The sequence below is a fragment of the Emydura macquarii genome, unplaced genomic scaffold, assembly GCF_026122565.2.
Source record: "Emydura macquarii macquarii isolate MOO-44397 ecotype Brisbane River unplaced genomic scaffold, CSIRO-AGI_Emac_v2 contig_3506, whole genome shotgun sequence".
NCBI lineage: Eukaryota > Metazoa > Chordata > Testudines > Chelidae > Emydura > Emydura macquarii.
This window is the reverse complement of record NW_027133643.1, coordinates 6467865-6490456: the sequence shown is the minus strand read 5'-3', so window position 1 is coordinate 6490456 and position 22592 is coordinate 6467865.

Below are 22592 nucleotides of genomic sequence, written 5' to 3'. Positions count from 1 at the left end.
GTGATTTCTGCACTCTTTGTTTATATTGCCTTTCTGTGTGGTTCTTTGCAACAACTTTCCGATCAATCTGAGGACAAAAAATGGAAGAGAGAAAGCTAAAGGTAAACAGGATTTATCATCAGATGACTTCTATCAGCTGTACGGGAGCTGTATAACTAAAAATGTGGCGAAGGCCAAAGGAGGAGGAGAGTAAAATCAAAGACAAGCAAAAAATGTGGATAGGTTTTCTGTTCTCTGGGCTCTTTTCCACTGAAAGAATGACACTTTTATACAGAAGTGGCCCAAATAACCTTTAATGAATAGAGCCAGTCATTTCTGATGCAGCATTAAGCCACTGTTAGCTACATAGTAGGCAGAAAGAAAAACAAACGAAAAATAAAAAAGCGTTAAAGTGAAGAGAAAAGCGCTTACAAAAATGTCCTGCACTATTTATGCAATAGATTCTGCTTAGTTACAGGTAACACAGCAACTTCACTGTGTGAGAGAATGATGGTATACCTTGATCTTCTCATAATGTACAATGGTAGGGACTCTAGGCCATGAATCTTTATGTAGTTCAGATTGTCCTCCTTAAGCAAACAGAAATGCCGGCCATTAGGTCTGCTAGATCTTAAAATATCTTTTAAATATTAAAATAAGTAAATATATGTCATATGAAATTCAGATCCCCATTCTGAGATACTGTCTAAGAGATCATTATAAAGGTCTATTCAGCAACTGATCACACTCACTTTCCAGGAAGTCCTCTTTATGCACTGTTAATTACTTTAACAATCTATAAAATTAATAGCTAAAATAATGACATTTATGGAGATTATATTTCAAATATTATTTACGTGTAACAGAATATGCTTTGTTAGTAATTACTAGATTTATGAACTGCTGTGGAACAAAATAGACACACCCCAGGGAACCTGTTTCAATACCACAAATATACCACAGATGCATATACACATTAGTCATTCTATCCAATACTGAAAAAATGTCGCACAGGGGAACTTTGCATTGCCTTTTTCAGTTTTCTCAAATCATGAATTTAGTGCTCCTTGAAGGGTAGGGGGATTGGAACAGTGGCAGCTGAGCTGTTCTGTTGATATGTTCAGAAGGATTGAAAGTCCTCAAAAAACATAGTTTTCTTTGCTCTGCTTTCTAAGCAGGGTTGCCCAACCAGGGTTACTGAGTATACAATACTGTTATTAAAGAGGACGAATACAATACAAAGACATGGGTGCCTCCGATTTGTCAAGGCTAAAAGCTAAGGCAAGTAATGTCTTCCTATCCGGCCTGTGAGTTCTGCAGCTGAGCCAGTTGAAATGTTCATTCAAAACATATTTGCCACAAAAAATGACTTTTGTGTGAAACCAGAAATTTCTGCGGGCAGCACCTGACTTTGGTGACATATTTAGGTTTTTCATTGAAAACTTAAAACATTTCCACCAGTCGGATGAACATTTTCAGTAAAACAAAATTTTTCACCCTGCTGGCCAAACTGTTTCCGTTTTCTGCTAGCCAAATTAAGGGTAGGGGGGGAGACGGGGTTGGGGTGGTAATCAGGATTTTGAACCAAAATCTCCCCAAAAATATGTAGAACATTTTTGATTAACTTGATTTTGTTTTGTGTTGTTTTTTGTTTACATCGACATTTTTCAGAGAAAACATAAAGTAATCCTGACCAGCTCTTTTCCACACCCTGCTTTGGAACCAAAACTCCTGTTGCTACTGTGTACCGTGCTTGTGTGAGGATGAGAAAGAGACTTCAGCAGGAGGAGAGTTACACCAATAGAAAGATTTCACATATCGCTGTGTTTTTCAAGGGCCTAATTTCCCTGGACTGGACACAAGTAATTCTTACTTTATTTCCTGAAAGACAGGATCTTTGGGGAAGCACAACTCCTTGTCTCCATTACTGATAAACACTTTACAAGGCCAGGTTTCCCCTTTGATATGTAACTTGTGCTAGCCAAGGTAGGCAGACCTCAAAGAAAGGAAGATTGCTGTAGAACTGCAGTTGTTTACAGCTACACTGCTTCAGCAAACACATAAAGGCTTTGACGACCTTTTTGACTATAAAATCCATAACAGTGATGCAAGTTCTTTTCTTGTGCAGGTAGAGCATGAGTTCAATATTCCAAGTCTCCGTGAACTATGCTGATTATTTAACCAGCCATCATTTTTCCTATTCAAAGATTAAGGTGAATTTACATTTTAAGAGTGAGTAGAGGTTAGGAATTATGACTTAGTGCAACTCATCTGCAATTTCTGTAGCTGCAAGTCCAAATCAATGTTAGGAGCACAATAAGAAATGGTGTCTGTAGACACTGCCATATTCGCATATGCAGTAGCAGTCTAAATGTGTCAGTTTCCTATAGGGTCAGACAATGCTGAGTAAAGATTTTAAATAATTTAATGCCTCACATTTTTTAACTTCAAATGCTAATTGTCTAGGATACAGATGTGCTAATTGGTTTATGGGGCCACTGCTTGTAAACATGGTAAATTTTTTATCCCACTGAAAATTGCTGTTGGATATCTGAACATTTGGTTGCTATCATTAACTCACCGGTGGTCTTTTGAAACTCAAACATACGAGCTGCAATATTGGACCAATTATCCATTGAGTCCAGTATTTTACTGATAACTACTGTAATTCCAGATGCTTCAGCAGTAGACAAAGTACCTTAATGGTACATATAACCACGTAACACATTGAAAGACATTTCTTCCTGATCCCAGCTGGTGATCAGTTTGAGTCCTAAAGCACAGGGACTAACATGAGCCCTAGTCATTTCATTTTAGCTAATGTAACTGCGGCTGCTAATGCTATAATTCATCTATCATAGGTACTTACTATGGTATGGTAGGGTAGGATAGGATATGGTATGGTATGGTAGGAAGGGCCCCCATTACCTCACTAATGTGCTACAGTGGTAGTATCTGAGCATCTCACAATCGTTAATGTATTTATCCTCAAAATATTCCTGAGTGGCCAAAACGTTTTGATGGCAAGTACTCCTATCCCAGTTTTACATGTGGGAAACTGAGGCACAGCAGGCCAAAGGGCATGGCTACACTGCAACTGGCAGGTGTGATTCCCAGTGGGGTAGACAAATCTGTGCTAGCTCAGCTCAAGCCAGAGCACTAAAAAGACAAGTGTGGATGCTGTGGCAGTGGGGATGGCCCAGGCTAGATACCCAAGTCTCACTCTGCCTGACCCTGAGCTCAGTGGGGGCTAGTCCAAGCCACCACATCCACACTGATATTTTCAGCACGCTAGTGCACATCTGGCTACCCGGGTTTGGAATCACACCTCCTAGTTGCAGGGTAAACATAACTTACAAGGTTTGGCCAAGGTCGCACAGGAAACCTGAGACAGAGTATAGAACTGGGTCTTCTGATCCCAGGCTAGCCCCCTAGCCAATGGATCACTCTTCCTCTCAACATAGGTATAATGTACATTACAAATGTCTACAGTGGCAAAAGAGTTTGTCTTTACTATTATAGACATGGTTAAATATAGCAACTTAACCCTATGATAACAGACATCGTTTGGATGCCATTAGGTTTTCATTAGTTTTTCAGAAACAGTGTCTTGCTGGCAGAGTTTGATAGGCAAAACATAACACGCAGGCTGGGTGCTGAATGTCTCCTTGCACTTATTGCTGGCTAGCCTGTGGTCGCATTAGCTGACACAACTAGGGAACTTGTGGCTCAGCTGCCATTCAATTCTTCTTGTGCCGGCACTTCCCCACTTCATGTCACCGCAGAGTTTACATATAGCTTAACGCAGAATCAAAGGAATCAGAGGCAGGAAAGTCAGGTGAGAATGTATGTCATGGTTCAACTCATTCTTTTATCACTTTGCTTTTCCAGATGAGACATAGACATTTGGGCCTGAGCCCTGGTAATCATTGAAGATTTCTTGTCACTTTTACCTATTGCTACATTCTGCAAATCCTTACTCTTGTGAGTAATCCCTCTGAAGGTCTGTGAGATCAAAGGTCAGCTGTCATGACATTGTTACCTCATGGTGATTCACGTCCTGGGAGTCCTGACTCAGTTTTTACTTTAATCTTTACTAGCACTGAGTGCATAGTCACAACAAATACTTTATTTGATAATCACCCGCCCCCTCTCTCTCCCCTTTTTCTGCCCTCAGTGTATTTGCTGATGATCATTCTGAATTTTATGAAATATGGATTGACTGTGAATATTCAGGATTAGAGCTGAGACTGGTCACAGAAGTCACATGGCATTGTTTCCGTTCCCTGACTGGATAAGCTGATGCACCCTTCTAGCACATTTACTGGCATCCCTGAATGTAGAATTCAGTTTGCAAACATACAGATGTCATTTTCAACTTAACTTCCTGCAAACTTTTGTGCCAGTAAAAATTAGTAGCTTGACTATTAGTGTAAACTTAACACAGAAGGGGGTTGGGGTAAGCATGTCAGAAGTGAAGTCATATAAAATGTGAGGATAGATATTAATGGGAAAATGTTTGCGTTAGTCATTCAGCTCTAGTTTTTGCTCCAACCTTACTCCAGGAAACATCTATTGACTTCAGCAGGGATTTGTTGGAGAAATAGCTAAGCAAAAACTGAGTAATACCCTGAAGGGTTGGCCCTGTAGATTGAATTCTGGGTTTTTCAAAGACAACTTTTCACAGAAAGTATATTGTAAATAGCATGGTATGTCTTGTTCGTGATATGAACCAAACTATGTTCTGTGAATCTGGGTGCAATTTAACTACAGACTGGGCGGTGGTAGAAAATCAGGGTAATCTTTATGCTGACACCACATTGTGCAAGACGACTGATTACAGTTAATACCTGTAATTTAAGGTAAGCAGCAAATGAGGTGGGGGAAAGAGGCGAACAGCTGCTCTCCAGCTGTTAGTTCTAAACCGCTGCCCAACCAACACAAGGCAGCAGGGAATTGGATTTATTTGAATAGAAACAGATCTGAACAGAGATTATCTGACTGGATCTTTATCCTTTCTAGTCATCAGTTCATTTCAATCCTGAGAAATTCCATCTTTCTATCCATCTTAAGTATTTACATTGCTCCCATTACCCATTGTCTATTCTGAAATCGTTATGCTAGTTAAACTCCTAATTAAGTGAATGGGAGTGTTGCTGCAGTCAGAGCTCTATTACTGGGGCCACTGGGTATAAATAAAAATCAGTGTCATTTTTAAAGGGTTAAATTAGCCCCTGTACAGAGGGCCCATACAAAGACCCTAAAATCACTTAAGTCCCATGCTTTATGGTTCCAATTCTGCTCCCATTGGAGTCAATAGTCATTTCTGCTATTGACTTCATGGGGACAGGCCAGGGCATCATGGCCTCAAATAGGGCTTACATGGTAGACAGGTTCTTGGCACTGTGGATCCAAAGTCCAAGATGACAGTCCATCGGTGACCAGAATCCACACTGCTGATCAGGCAAATCCCACAATTCCTACTCATTAAAAGATATGCCACTGAGCCAAACATTTTGGCTCCTGTTAAAGAACAAGTCTGAAACCATTTTGGTTTTTTAGGTTTTTAAAATCAGACAATTTCTAGGAGCCCAGAATCTGTATCAGATTGTTGCCTTCCCTCCTTTTCAGCGTCTTCCCTCTACACAAGACTCATGTAAGTCTTTATCTTCCTTCCCATCCTTCTCCCATTTGCCACATGCCTCTTGTTCTAAATTCTCTCCAATTCAGGCTCCTGTTTCTGTGCCAAACTCCTTGGAAATGCCTTTTATTTTCTCCTTCAGGGAACTGGACTTCTTGTCTCCCCAATCTCTTTTCCAGATCAAACCCACGCCTTTCTGTTCTGAGCTATTCATTTTTCTCGGGTTGCTTCACTCCATGTAAGTTCTCATTTCCCTTCTGTTGTAGTCAGGTTTCCACCTGCCAAATTCAATCTTCCCATTTTTGACAGTTTTATTTAAGCTCCTTTCTGCATTGCCCACCTCTGCCCCAACTCCTCCACCCCCTTCTGCTGATATTTTCTAGGCAGGACAAACCACCTTTAATTTTTTTCAATCCAAATGTTGCCAGGTATTTCGCATGGGGAAAAAACATAGCTCAAAATGGTACTTCCCGACAGTAGGAAAATACATTACAATAAACGTCCCCTGTCTACATTCACCGACAGTAAGAGAACGTTAAGTTGGGTGACAAATATAAACCCATAAACCAAAACCATCTTGCATTGTCCAGGTGAGCTGGGGCATGGCGTGGAGAAAGGGGATGAGTGAAACGCTTTCCCCTCCATGTGACTGTGCAGCATCATTGCTGTGCGGCGGTGTGGTCCTGTGGACACACGGCTCTTTCAAAGGACCAACACTCTGATTTTGAACCACTGCAGTCAATGGGAACTTTGCCACTGACCTCAGTGGCACCTGGAGCAGGCACCCCACCCCAAACTAAGACTTTGCCCCCAATCCTGCCATCTGACCCATGCGGAGCCCCACTGATTTCAGTGAGACCCATCGTGGGCATAATGGTGCAAGAATCAGATTGCAGGATCATGTCCAGAATTTGATCTCTGTCCTTGTTCATGGAGTCTGTGCCGGATAAGACAAATAAACCTTCGTGTGTCTGAGCTTTCCCAAAGGTAGGCACTTAATCTTGAACATAAAGTAACTTGTTTTTAAACAGCAGGTAAAGGAAGTCCTTGGGCCTCATTAAATATCTCTAGTAGATTCATATGAGAGCCAATAAGTACTAAATGTTCCAAAAAGGAACTCCAAATATCTTAATTTGCTCTCCTGTGATGCAGGATTCCCACTCACATTATTTTTCCTTGACACAAATTCAAAGGAGGGGGAAGCCCTGCCCTCCCAAGGCAAGACCAATTGGATTTTACGGTTCTCGAGTGCAATGCCCGTAATTACAAATACATGAAAGAGACTGGCACGGTTCCTACTGCTCAGGACGTGGCAGTCGGCCATGCTACTTCTTTCTGCGCAACAGGAGAAGACTGTTTTGGTTTTTGTCTTCTCCTTTGCTTCAGATTTGAACTCAGGTAAAAAAATCGTCAGACAATACAAGCAACTTCCAAGAAGCCTGCTGGGCCACCTGTGGACAATCTAAGTGGCTGCTGGGCTCCAACCTTGGAACATTCTCTGCAGCAAGGTTACCCAAAAAGAGTCACCAAGTATAATCAGCAGCTATTAAACCTGCTCTAGGCCTCCACATTTCACCTAAGGGTCAGAATCATCTCCTAGCTGATAAGCTATTTATAAACCTCTCTCAGATTTGATAACCTATATATTCAGATGAAACTTAGCATTGACTAAATAATATCTCGTTGTGTGCTGAATTGTCATTTGTCTTGGCCTTCGCGCAGGGTCAGCCTGTCAAATCTGACTGCAGCGGAGAAGATGAAAAGATTGAGAGGAGGCGTGTGACATTGCAGGTACATCTCCAAAACGGGCAGCAACCTGTCACAGGAGCTTTGAACTCTGGTGAATAATAAACCGTACTTGTCTGCAAGCTTTATACTGGTAGGCTCGTGAAGCTGCTGACACTACAAAGTGACACACAGCAAGAGAAGAGAGTGGCAAACAGTGAACCTCACAAAGAGCACTTTTAAAGTAGCTTCAGATGGGGAACAGTAACAATGAGAAGGAAAGTGAAGCGAATCAGGAGCAGCATTCTGAAGGAACATGGTCTGAACAACTTTAGGTCCCAAAGTTAGCCTAGATTTTCACAGTACAAAACAAGTATAACATCTTTATAAATGTTTCCAGGACCATTGATTTTTAATTTTCAGTGGAAACCAATTCTGTTTTTAAAGGAAATAACATTCTCTGCAGTGATTGCAATCCAAACATCCTGGTCCCTGTTATTGTATCAGAAACAGGGAGTGACACTGACCAAGGCCCAGAGTCTGTAACTGGATCCACATGGACACATGCTTGTACCCAGGTGGAGCCCTATTGACTTCAAGAGTTCAAACACGCAGAGCAATGTGAGTTCTGAGTTCACTTCCCAGCTCTGCTACAGGCTTTGTGTGTGACCATAGGTACATAACTTTGTCTCTCTGCATCTCAGTTTCCCATCTGTAAAATGGGGATCACTACACTTCCTTTTTCCCATCAGCTGTCCATTTAAAATGTACATTGCTGAGGGTAGGGAATATGTCTACTCTGTATATGTACAGTGCCTAGCACAATGGGCCCTGGTCTTGGTTGGGGCCTGTAGGTGCTAGAGTAATCTTAATCATTACTTGTCAGATCTGGGACCTGTCTCCTGAAAACACCAGACGTTGGCACTGTTCATGTTTTTGTTCTTGCACAGACCTAATCGCTTTCACATCACAAACAAATAATAGTTTTAATAGATTCCATGTTTATGGAGACATTTACAGCTAAAATGTAGGAAAGTTCTTGTCCTTCATAGTCTTCACTATTTTTTTAACTGGAAAAGCAAAACATATTCTGCTGTAAATTAAGTGTGATTCGCAAGGCATTTTGCATGAACATACTGTAGATCATAACACAAGCTATGAAACAGGCTTTGTTCGAATTCTGTAGCTCTTATGTTCAATTTTTGCATTTGTAATACTCAATATGTTTTCATTGCAATTTCATTCAGGGGACAACAGGAGAGCCTTTCTCAGTCTAATTTAACACCTATGAATTCCCATCGATGCTAACAAAGACAGTGGGGTCAGATTCTATCCTTACTTACACTAACTGGACAGCTCCACCCTAATTTTTACCAAAGTTAATGGGAACAGAACCAGGCCTATTGTAGCCTGCCACAGAAAGTGGGTGGGGAGAGGTATAGATGAGTTCAAGTTCAGATAAAATTTTACTTTCAATAAAATTAATGTTAGCTTCCTGAGTGGCACCATTCTTTGCTTGACTGTTCTCCAACCCACACTACTCACTAGATCACATGGAATTCAGAAGAGGTACCAAGAGATGGGTTTATAGAACAGTGACAATCTTACCCACAATGGGCTGAAACAAAATCCCATACTTGAACTTTGTAGTTCGACCCCATTTCTACTTTCTCCCCCTGTTATTTTTCATTTTTGCTCCTGCTCAGCATTCCTGGATTTCCCTGAAAACAGAAGTGCCAACGTTTGCAGTGTGTAACTGAGGCAAGCCAAAGAAACTCATTGTTGATAAACTAACGTATGAGCCCTGCTAGGAATCAGGGCTTCAGAACCTATTGCAGCTGTGAAAAAGAACTGTAGCTTGAGTTGTATGTGCTTAGCATAAAACATCCTGAAGTGAGAGATCCCAGCGCACAATGGTGGAGACAAGATTAATGGTTTAAACTGGGAGTGAAATCTAGTAATTAAGTAGTGACCCATGACACGTGAGAAACAGTAACAGTTTGTTGACCACAAGCATGATTGCTGAGGATGCCTTCTTAATGTTGTAAATGTGAAAATGATTTAAAGCACAACCAACGGGGAAAAAAAGTTAGGAAGCAAATTCAATTGACATTAGTAATTGTTCCTGAGTACACACATATGTGGAGGTAAGAATGCAGGGGTACTTTTTGGTGTGTAGCATGGTAGCAATACATCAAAATTACTAACAACAAAGGAAATGGCATTACGGGCCATGATGATTAAAAGGCATGAAGGATCCATTAATATAATTGAAACAAACAAAAGCCTGAAAGGGATAAAGATTTTTTTATTATTATTTTGGTAGAACTTGTTTGCCTTTAATCAGAAGCTTTGAGCACATTGGAGCTTTGTGGAGAAAGGTCAAAGCAAATGCTTAACATCCATTACATCTCGGTGTTCAAGCCACCCAGCTTTTTAAAGAGGAAGCTAGTGGTGACCTCTATGCGTAGTCGTGGTGTTTGAAAAATGCTGCGGTCTGAGTTGGTCCAGCTTCATTAATAATGAATGATATCTAGCTGAAATTCATATGAGAACTAGAAAAGAGTGTTCCGTGCCTAAGGTCACAGAGCACAATGATGGTCCCTGTGGTTAATTATGTGGCAATGGGACTCTGATGATCAGAGCTCAGTCTCTGGTTCTTCTGCCACAGACTTCAGGTACGTCTACACTGCCAAGGATCGATGCTGTGGATCGATTGAGGGGGCTGTTGGAGACCCGCTCAATCGATCCCGGAAGTGCTCTTCGGTCAATGCCGTAAATCCACCCCCGTGAGGGTATGTCTACACAGACTGTGGCAAAATCGCCGCCATCAAATCGACCTATCTGGATCAACTGAGCAGTCAGTGAAGACCTGCTCAGTCGATCCAGAAGTCGATGCAGTAAAACCACCCCCTCAAGTGGTGTAGTGCTGAGTTGATGGGAATCGCGGTTCCCGTCGTTGCAGTGCAGTGAAGACGCCATGAAAAAGGGAAGCACAGCAGTTGATGAGAGTTACGCAAGCTACTCTGCATAGCTTGCATAACTCCTGTCAACTGCTGCCAAATCGCCCGGTAAGTGTAGACCAGGGCTGAAAAGCATAAGGCTGCGTCGACCAGAGGACATTTCTCGACAACGCAGCCCTGTGGAGACGCCGCAGTAAGTGAAAGTTAGTAAGTCGATGGGAGATACACAAGTTACATTATATAGCTTGCCTATCTCCCAATGACGGCCACCTGCCGTGTAGACCAGGCATCTCTTTGTGCCTTAGCTCCTCATTTGTTTGTAAAATGTGAATAATAATAGTACTTTTTTTCTCCTTCTCTTTGTCTGGCTTGTCTATTTAGATTGTACATTGTTTAGGGCAGGGAGCGTCTCCTACTATGTGTTTGTTCAGTGCCTAGAACAATGGGGTCCCAGTCTCAGCTGGGTCCTCTAGGCCTTATGGTAATTCTACTACAACTAATAGTATGTAACAAGCTGTATAATTCTGTTCAACACTGCTGTTGTCTTCTAGTCATAGTGGTTATTTGAACACACTATGCTCTCCTCGGTCCTCAGGGTATTGCAGTGTGCAATCTTGGCATTGCTTTTAATAGTTCCCAGGCTTTGCTGTTCAAGACAACACATTATTAACACCAAAGAAAGGAAACCTATGCCCTTTTCCTTCCCCTGTGGGGCCCAATCTGGCACTCCTGGAAGGCAATGGGAGTTTTGTCTGGGTAAGCAGTGTAGGATCAAGCTTTGTGTCAGGTTTGGCATAAATACTGCATTGTTTGTGTGTGGTAAGCCTTGCAGAAACATAATAAAGTGCCCACAAGAATGGTCCGGGACCTTCTGAGAGTGCTTTATCTGGACTCCTATAGTTCTCTCTCCTTTGCTTGCTAAGGTAATCAGTCTCCTGTGGCTTTCAGAGTATGCCAGCTTTGTGCTGCTCCATCTCTCGGTCTCTCAATAGTGTTCCTCGGACATCAGAGCCAGGTTTAGTATTTAGGTTAAGCATGTCTCTCTGGCTCCAGCTGAGCTTTGGGCTTTATGACACGTTCACTCACATCATGTCTACATCATTGTATGACAGTTCTTGTCAGCCCACTAAGCTTATACCAGGGTACCAGGGATCTGAGCTGGATTTTTCTGAACACCCCTTACAATTTGTCAGAGAAAAAGCTGTGTGTCAAACAGGAATTTTGGAAGAACAGTGACATTTTGCTCCCCTTATCATCAGGAATCTTAAATAATTTATAGTGCCCTATCTAGGCACATTTCTGCAAACTGAGTCCTAGTTTAGTTTCCCTTTGATGAAGACAGTAAGCTGTTTAGAGGTAAGGAAACTCCCAGGAGACAGCAGCCCTCAGTGATTTGGTGATGGCTGTGATGTGCCCAGTCCTGCCCTCCTGAAGTCAGTGGAAGTTTTGCCTTTGGTTTCAATGGGAGCGGGGATCCACCCTTTTGGCCTGTCCATAATTTGTACACATGTGATACAGAGCAACAGTAGACAAAGCAAACCTCCCTTTGGCTACATTCTCCAAAGCAGGGGCTGGACTGAGAATACAACCTGCACAGTGCAGCAAGACAAGGTTTGGATTCAGCACATTATGGACTAGTTGTGGGATTTGCACCAAACCAGCATAAGGGGTGATGTGGGACTGTCCTACCCTGTGCCAAGGGAATAGGCGTAATTTCTCCCACACGGGGAATGCACATACTGCATAGCCCCATCACTTCCCAAATCCTTTCTGAACCAAGCAGTCCATGCTCACAACAGTCACTATTGCAATCAACCTTCGCAGATCGCAGTCGGATACCGTAGAAAGAGAGACCACACAAAGTTTGCATCCAAATCCCAATTCAAAACTCCCCCAAAGTCTGAGGCTCTTCAGAGCTAGATTTGAGCTTCGTCCTGTCTTTAAGATTAAAATAATTCATTTACAGGGATTCATGTGCTCTCTCTGTTTTCCCTCCTGTTCTAAAACATAACGACAAATAGCAGCTGAGGGGGAAATGAAAACTGAGGAGAAGAATGAGCGGAGACCTAATTTTAAATGTAATTATTTTCATGCTCTTTTCTTTTAGCAATGTTTAAGCTCTAAGTTCCACTGTATACTTTTAAAGTTGTTTTTTTTAATATGGCCTTAACCCTGTTTCATATGTAAGGGAAAATGCTGGCTCCCTGTGGCTTTCAAATATTTTCATCTTGGTATAATTCAAACAATATGATGACTCAACTTGATGTAGTTTTCTGGCTACAGAGGGGGTTGTGGTAATCGAGTGTTTAAACTTTATTGAGACTCTTGACGGAGCAGAACCACAGGACTCTGTCGGAGCCCTTATAAAGGCCGACGGCCCTGCAAGGAAATGGATGAGACAGGCAGGCTCAGCAACGGCGAGGGCTAATATGTTGCATGCTCATGTGTGGGTGGCAGGAGTTGCCCAGCTTGCCTGAGCATACCACCAAGCGAGAAGCTCCCTGCTATGTCCCCAATACATCCTTATGGGTGCTCAGAGGCAAAGGGGATAAGTACATACCTAGGTGGATACCATAGACAGATTTATCCAGCCTCGGTGGCACATAGTATAGAAAACAGTTAGGGAGGTATATTAGGTATCAATTACACTATTTCATAACACTGAAAGTTTGTGCTTTTCCAATCCCAAGTATTACAGTGGCAGGGGAGCACCACTATAGTTAAGCTGGCATCATGATCTCTCTTTAAAAGTGGACTTTTCTAAGTCTTCTAAAATCAACATGCTCAGTTGGACTTCTTTGCAATTTGGTTTTGCCTCAGGAGGATTCAGTGTGGGGTGAGGGACCTAAATTTGGAGTTACTTGAGCATGGGGTTCCAGAGATGTAAACCCTGAAAAAAACAGCCATTTAGAAAAAAAAGTTTGTAGGTGTTTTTTTTGTTTTTTTTGTTTTTCTCCCAAGGGTAGAGAACCACCTAGTGATGAGCTGCTGGTCAGCTGAGTTTTACCCAAGTTAGCACATGTCATCCACTAAATCTTTGGGGGACTCAAATTGAGCATAATACAGGTTGTATGTGCCAATAAAGAAAATAAAAAGCAAGAGGTGGTAGGAGCAACCTTTTTTTTTTTTTGGTCCTTTAATAGTATTAGATGGAATCCAGTGGATGAGAGTGAGAGGGTGGTAAAAGGAGGTGAAGAGCTTGTACATTTCAGAAACTGTAGGTAGGCAGAGTGATGGCATCTGTGTTAACGGGGTTGCATGCATAAACGTAACTTTGCATTTCTTGTTTTTAGAAGTTTGAGTTTTACTCAATTCAATGTTTAGCAAGAGGACGACATACCACCAAGCAGCCTTACCCTGAATTAATGTAGCTTTTTGTCACTGAATGTATTATTAATCTAATTTCTTCTTAGAACTCACAAGAAGGATAATAGCTGCATTTGACGGTAAGGGTGGAGAGACAAGGTCCCTGCCATAAAGAGCTTATGATCAAAGTTTAGCCATGACACAAGGAGTAGAAATAACAACCAGTCAGGAAAGGATGGGGTGAGGGAGGAAAAGGGTTACAGCATTAAAGTGACACATAGTTACCTAGATTAGATATATACACTTCTTGCATTCAGTGCATGTGTGTCTCCCAGTCTGGCCCCTAAGAAGCAAGTCAACATGAATACATATATATACAAATTGGACATATATATGCACACATGTACACACATAAACACCCATATTATAGATGTGGCTGGTAGCACCACCTATTATTAACTTCTCAACACCTCCCATTATCAGACCCAGTTTTCAATTTATAATAACTGTGCCAAACAAACAATCTGGACTGAAATTTGCCATGTCAGGTGTCTGTCTCAGGCTGAATTTGTTTGGAAAATTTCAGCCAAAATGGTTCTGTTGTTTCTGAGAATGAGGGTAGGGAAAAATACACAGCTTTGCAATCTTAAAAACATTCTGATGACCATGTCTTTGAAATGATCTCGTGCCCCCATGCGTTGAAGCAAGGACTTGAAATCTGGCAGCAGGGTGGCCTTGGCATCAGAGATGTGCCTTTTGCCAGTCATATAAAAATCTGCCCAAATTTGGTCAGGTTATAAGCCTTTGAAAAATTTCAGTATGCACATGCTCAGTAGAGTCGTCTTAGATTTTAGCGGATAGAATCTCTGAAGCTTCCATCCTCACTGAGCATGCTCCAGGCCCTCATAGATCCTGTGAATGACAACTGTGCATTTGCCACTTCCCACAGAGCTAGTGGGTTGAAGCCAAATTTTCCCTGTAATTAATGCTCCCACCTGCTCTGAACCTGGAGGGGCCAGATACTGGAATTGAAAACTGGCAGGCTTTCTTCTGTGGTCACAGTGATCCCCCTCACTGCTTACTGATACCCAGGCAGTGTGGAGAAGAAAGACACCTGAATCTAATTCAGAGCAGACAAGAACCAGATCAAGGGGAAGTGAAAAGCATAGATTGGAAATAGAGTCAGAGAAGGGGGAGAAGGAGAAAGAAATTGTGAGCAGGAGTTGGGAGGGAGACGGGGGCTGGTTGGGCAAAGCGACTGGGACCCAGGGAAAAGAAGACTTATTTTTAAAGTAACGCACACCATACACGCCCCCAACACCGTATTACACCAAATGTTATTTTGATGTATTTCGTTTTGTGAAAACTTCCAATATTTTGACTTTTCATCCTAATCTGGGACAAAACCAAATTTTGAAATCTCAGAATTTCCCCTGGGATGGAATCTCATTTTCTAACCAGGTCTACTTCCAAAGTCAGATCTATCCCCCTCCAATTTGCCACTGCTAATTCCATATCCTGCATATTGCATGCTGCACTCTTCAACACCAACAAGGAATGCAAAGCAAGGAACAATGTAAAAACATGATCTTTGAACATTAAATCCATGTGATAGGGCCATAGCAAAGATGTGCCCTCTCCCCCCTTGAAACTGTACCTTCAGGAACCCTGGAGTTTGCCACTTTATTAATACCAGTAACAGCCACATCTGTTTCAGATTGGTTTATGTAGATTGGATTTGATAATAAATATGTTCTCCATTAAATGTTAGCCCTTCCATGCTGACAATTACTCACAGGCATATGTATTTTCCAATCCAATCAGATACTCGCTGGCTTTTGTTTGTCAGTTTTCCTGTTAAGAATATTTGGTGATTTTGTATAGTAGGTCAGGTCTGAAACTTGAAACATCAGAGTAACAGAACCATGAGCAGCACTGGGGGCACAGAAAGAACAGATCATACAGAGACACTAAAACACAATTTTTGCAGATTTACAGCCTGATACTTAAATATGCTGTGCGCCCCTCACCACCTCCCTGGAGGCATTCAGTACCTGTAGAATCATGTTCTTAGGGCATAAAGCAAATTATAATAGTGTCTCTCTGCATTTTACACAATGACTTGTGAACACTTACTTAAACAAATTAATTCAGACTGGCTTGTATATGATGGGCATTCAGAGAAGGATTTAAAACCGGTCAATGGACTACAAAAAAAAAGATGATGAGTGCTTAGCAGCTTCCAAAATGGGGAGTCTTTTACTAGGGTCCCTTAGCAATCGCTGCTAGGTCTGATCTTATTTAGCATCTCCATTAATGGTGTAGAAGAGCTGATGAAGAGCATGCTATTAAAATTCATAGATGATGCTAAAGTGGGAGGAGTTGCAATCAGCAGGGATAATAAGTAAATAGTATGTTTCCTATTTTTATATGCTTTTCCTACACAATGCCACACACTGGATCGACTGAAATAAAACAAAGGGATGGTTACAAACAGGGGCTGGGAATAAGGAATTGAAATTTAACCTTGGACTAATATAATAAGGGGAAAAATAAAACTAACAGCAAATATTCAATGGGAGGGAGAAACAGGGAAAGCAGAGACCAAGCACTGAGAATAAGCAGTCAAGTAGATACATGGTTGTATAAATACAATCTGGTTTCCATTGAGATCAGTGGAACTGTTGCCATTCATTTCAAGGACAGCTGCAGGCACTCAGCACTCCTTGAAATCAAGCCACTGATTTAGATGCCTAGCTTTGGCCATGTAAATGTGAAATTCTTGGGTCTAAGGCCTAACTAGATTCTCAGATACCACTATCAGCGTATGCGTAATGTGCCCAGCCATTTGAGGGCGTCATCATCAGCCAGGTGGAGAGAAATAAGTCAGTGAGCACTCATCAAGGTTATGTGACATAGTCTGAAGTTGATCGCAGCTGCATCGTGGGTCATTAGAAAAACTCCATTTAAAGAGATTGGCCACACAGTTGCCCTGTCCTGTTGAGACAAGCAACACCAGACAGAGGCACAGTACTCTGCTGTTGAATAGCAGAGGACAAGGGCTGATGTTCTAATCATCCGGGTGCTCGCACCCTAGGCTGAACCAGCCAGTTTTCTTAGCAGTTCGTTCCGAGTGCTGACTTTGGCTGCCACCTTCCTCAAGTGATTGCGGTACGTTAATGACCTATCCAATGTCACACTGAAGTAAACCAGGTTTGGATCATGCTGCAGGCATTGGCCATTGAGGAAAAGGTTTAACTCATGGCTTGCACTTGCATTATGCAGATGTAATACACTAGAAACTGTCTCAGAAAAACTCAATTGCAAGCACCATCGACTACAATAGTCTGCCATGAGCTTCATACCTTCATTCAAGACCTTGTCAATTTCTGAAAAGGACTGAGCTTGGTAGGTGCAGCAGACGTCACTGGCATAGATAAACTTGCGCAAGAGTGTAACTGGTAGGTTGTTGATGGACACATTGAACAGTACTGGTGAAAGAACTGAGCCTTGAGGAAGGCCATTGATCTGACATTTCCAAGAGCTAAAACACTTACCCATGTGTACTCTAAACTGCCTGTTTTGGAGAAAGAGCTCTACTATTTCAAACACACAGCATGGGGCAACTCAAGAGAGTTTAAAAAAAAGGCCTCTGTGCCAAAACGTGTCATATGTGGCGGTCAAATCCAAGAAGACGGCACCCATCTTTCGATTGTGTTGAAAATCGTTTTTGATAATGGTGGTTGAGGCCAGAACTTGATCACAGGTACTGCCTCCTTTCCTGAACTCTGCCTACTCGACCTGCAAGACATCATCCAAATCCGGAGCCATTCATTGTAAGATCAAACGTTCAAACACCTTGAAACACACTGACAGCAGGGATATTGGACCGTAACTTGACACATTGTAAGGGTCCTTGCCTGGTTTAAGAATGGCAATAATCTTTGCTTGACGCCAAGTGCATGGTAACTTTTCATTAAAGTGGTATCACAGATAACACTGTGATAAGCATACTCTGAGGGCCTAATCCAAAACCAGCTGACGTCAATGGGAATCTTTCCATTGACTTCTATGGGCTTTGGATCAAGCCAGTAATACCTACAGACAGACAGATAGTGGGAATTAGGTGCCTGCAGGCTTCAGCACCTCAAAGGTGTGGTCCTGACTACATTGCTGGAGGAAGGGTAAGATGCAAAATGGACCGAGTGTCAAATCCACTAAGGTAACTCCTGTATTCCTATGAGGAAGACAAGTACTGAAGATTTTTCCTGCACGCTGACAAAAGCTGAGGCTAACCTATCATCCTGTTGTGTTTTGGTGCAAGTGTTTCTGCATGGAAAATCAGTTGCAGCTCAGCTCCACACATTAAAATAATCAAAGACATTTGCTTCTGGCTACAAATGAGAAAGAAATTGCCATCCTCCTCCAGGGATCTTCCCTGAATTTTAAAACTTGAGCAAAGATGCTAATGCTGCAGATTCAAAGAAATGGCAACCACAACACCCTTTTGGTACCTGCTAAACACTGAAAGGACAGAAAAAAATGACTGCCCAGAAGGAGGATGAAGAAAATGTCTCCAGCATGAAGATTCTTGTTATAATATAAATATAAAGCATCTTAAAATGGAGATGAGGACAACAAGGTTATAAATGTACTGGGTTTTCCAGCTGGAAACCATCCACACTCTTTTTATAAATCACCTCGGACACAATATAATATAGCAGTAGCTGAAATAATGTCTTATGTGCTGTTCTTCCCAGAGGATCCCAAAGCACTTACAAAGCTTTGGATTGAATTCTTCTCTATAAATTACACCTGCTGAACCAACAGTATAATTTAGCACTAAATATATACATATATGGGGGAAAGTGACACACTAGAATCTCTTCACTCATCACTAAAATTCAGCCACCTGAAGGTGGGAACTGTTTGACAGCATGCAAGCAACAGTAAATAACAATTTGAGACAGGAAATGAAGAATACTCTATCCAGTTGAAACTGCAGGGGAATTTTAGGTAAGACTAATTTGATTATGTATACAGTTATTTTGCCAAGAAACCTGGGCCAACACCCTCTTACTCATGGGAAAAGTAACATGGGGAAGTAGGTTGGAGTGCCAAGCAAGTTCACATGGATCAGCAGAGCTCTACATGGGGCCTGTAATAAATAATTTATAATATAATATTAATAGTAATTATTCTTTAACTTTTTCGTGTATTCATCAAAAACTCAAAATCTGCAGTTTGGGGGGAGAGAATTCAGTGTTTTGACAAGAACATGAAGGATTTCAATGACAGACAAATTTCCATTTTGTTATAGAAAAACAACATTTTCCATTGAAAAACATATATCCACATACAAATTTCAACCAGCTCTAAAATCTTTTAGGGAAAATATCCGTCATTACTAGAGCCAGGTGAATAACCGAGTTTTCCATTTATGGGCAATTTCGAAGAGTCAGAAAATGCTGTTTTGGGTCAGACAAAAATGTTTTGTTTTGATAAAACTGAAATGTTTCATTTTAATGTTGACCATTTTTAAACATTTTTGATTGTTTCTAAATGAAATGAAAGGGAATGGTGACACAAACAGTTGTTTCAAACCCAAACCATTAAACTGTTTTGTTCTGAAAATCTCAAAACGAAACATTTATTTATTTGCTTGTTTATTCATTTTAATTTTTATTTTCTAAAACACACAATTCAAGGATATCCACCCAAATTCACTAAAAGTTTTGCTGTTGCCAAATTTGCCTTTTTTACCAAAAAAAAAGTTTCAGACAAAAAAATTTTCCTCAAACCTCTAGTCTTTACCCCTGTAATCCTGGAGAGACTTTACGTACTAAACCCAAGGAGGCAGTGACAGAATCCAGATCCAAGCAGAGGCATCATCCTCCACCTAATAGATCTAAAAGGCCAAGAGGGAACCTTGCACCAGGTTAAGATATTAGAATATTATCTAAGGGAAAATGGGTCCTTTTCGTCCAGGATCAAAGCCCTATTGCCTTTCAGACAGTGTGACCCCTAGTACTCATCAGCAGGAATTGGCAAGAGATAATGGCGAGTCAGCAGAAAGTTTATCAAGGATTTCTATTTAATTCTAAATCAGCTGGCATGAAGCTGGGCCAACTGGAGGGCTGAATTTAAAGGTTGGGTAAAGCCTTAGATAAGGGATTTATTGGGAAATTCACTAAAGGGATTTTTTGGTTATTGGAGTTTGTTTCATTTTTCTAAATTCTGCCAGTTAATTAGTTCCTGGTAAAGACTGAATGGGTCATTGGTCTTTTAGCAATAAATGTTTTGGTTTTTTGTTCTGCTCCACTCCCATCATCAGAGTGCAATGATGTGCACTTGGAAATCTGTGGTAGATCAGTAAGTGCAGCTAGGAGACCATGGAGGCAGCTAGCAGAGACAGAAATCAGTGTTCAGAACCAGCTGAACCACTGGGGACAATTGGCCTGGGCTTAGCGCTCCGACTCAGAGTTCCTGTGGTGTGTGTGACCTAGACAGGCTCTTACTGAAGTCAGTGGGAACTCTGTTTGCTTATTCCAGGGATAAGTTTCGTCTAGCGAGTTAGCAAGATGGAGAGGTGCAGGAAGGCTGTTTCTCATGGAAGAAGGAGGAGTCTTTCCAAGAATGGGAGGGGTCCTTGTTAGGAGATCATCAAACCTCACTCATCCTTTTTTCTCCTTCAAATACCAAATGGGGGTCTTTACTGAGAGCATTAGACTCAGGTCCCCAACCACACAACCTCCACAACACACCCGCACACTTGATTGTGAAGCACTTGAGACCATGGCCACGGGCAGTTTGGCAATCCTTGACTGAATGGGGATTTCAATACCCACGTGGCTTTTATGAATGGCCCTCTGGGCAGGATTTTCAGGCGCACAGTACCGTGTCTTTCACACTTACCAAGCAGGGCTATAAATTATGGCCAGAGTCCCTGTACCTTCAGTCCAGTAACTCCATACAACTGGCGCCTGCTGGGTTGTTGTTGTTGTTAAAGCTGCCTCTCTAAGTGGCGAATGTGTGATGTATGGTAGGGTAGGGACCCTCTTAACTCCTCAGTGAAAAGGTCACATCTAGGAAGAAAACTGCCGTTTCCTATGATATTTAGCATTATATAGGCCCTCCAGTAGTGCCACACTTTCCTTCTTCATTTCTAGCATCCCCTTTGAGAGCTCTGCCCCACTTAATCATCATAAACATGTCAACAATCAGCCCCAGCAGAGGGCTCTGCTGTTTGTTCTGCTAGCTCACACAGGGAAAGCGTGTCCCTGCTGCAGCCCACAGCACACATTTCTCTATGCTCAAAGGGGCCTGAGCTGGAACACGTCCATCTTATGGCTCCCAGACCTGGATTTTTTTTTTTAAATGAGGAATATGAGTTTGATAAATACGATCAGCTGCCTGGAACGTGCCTGGGGCCTCCTGCTGCTGTTGTTGATATCGGAAGGCTATGAAGCCTGGAAGAAGCTTTATTGTTACACTCCTAACAAGTATACACAAGCGCAGTTGCAGCTGCCTGACATTACCCAGCGTTTCTTGCAAGCATCGTGTCAGTCATTCAGAGAGCAGGCAGGACATCGATTCCCACACAGCAGATCTCAAGGAGGCACGAGGCAGGGTAGGGTTCCCATTGCCTCGGACTGTCTCAGTCAGTCTGATTTTCCATTGTCTTAATTTTTGACACACTCTTCTCCATGCAACAAACAGCAATGCCAAAATTCATCCTCCCTTTCCCACCACTGTGTTTATTTTTTCATTCGTAAGTGAATTTAGTGCTTTTGAAAATGCACTTAGGGTGAAATTTTCCCACACTTCCCTTCCAATACACCTTAATTTTCCCCTTTAATGCCCTTGCTATAACACTCCTTGCTCACCATTCTGAAGGAATCTGTTAACCATGCTTAATTGTTTGGCAGTTTGATGATGCACCCATGTAAAGAGAGAGGTGCCGGCTATGCAAGCACTTAAATATGCACTTCGCTTTTTACATGAGAGTAGTTTCATTAACTTCAGTAGGTCAACTGGTGTGCTGAAAGCTAAGCACGTTCATGTGTGAAAAATTGGAAACTAGGACATGACCAAGCAACTTCTTTGAACTTGTGTTCCAAGATAGGATTTTAACTCATTCTTTAAAACTCTAAGGCAATGCATTAAAGGACTGTGTCTCTGAATGTAACAAAAATTATGGAGAGGATAGAAAATTGATTGATCTAATTGATGTAATGTGATTGATGTAATGTGATTGATGTAATTAATTAAATTATTTTATATTAAAACTGATTAATATAATTTAATTGAGAGGAGATGGAAGCAATTTTATGGGAAAAGAGGAATATTAAAGGAAGCAATTGCAACTGACTATTGTCAAAATAAACGATAATAATAACAAACAAAAAGATTTTAATTCATATGATACCTAAAGTAAGAAATATGAGATACAATTATGCTCTTAATTTCTTTCAAGCTTTTTTTTTCTTCCATCCACAATCTACACCTACTGTTTGCACTGCAGACTTTGATCTTTGAGATCCTATATATAATAAAAGGAGAATATTTTCTCAGAGAGCGAATATAGCATTGTTGAAAGGAACTGGAAGGACAGTTCTGGAGACTGAAATCCACTGTTTATCCCCAGAATAAGCTTCCCTGACACAGTACTAAAAAATGGGGTGCAACGCTGGACTAGAAGGACTACCTCTCTGGTGAGAGTAGAGTGTAATCTTCATGGCTCATTTAATTCTTGACCTCTGCAGAGATTGCCAGCAAGAGTGCTAGTTTTGATGCTTTTGTTGTTACACGGACACCTGTCTACTGGGAACTGGTTTAAGACCAAGTCACTTTACAGGTCACTGAAAAACTTTCAATCTCTACCAGTCTGGACTAGATTCAAACCGGTTTAGAGATCACAGAGATGTAGGACTGGAAGGGATCTCGATAGTGCTTCTAGTCCAGTCCTCTATACTGAG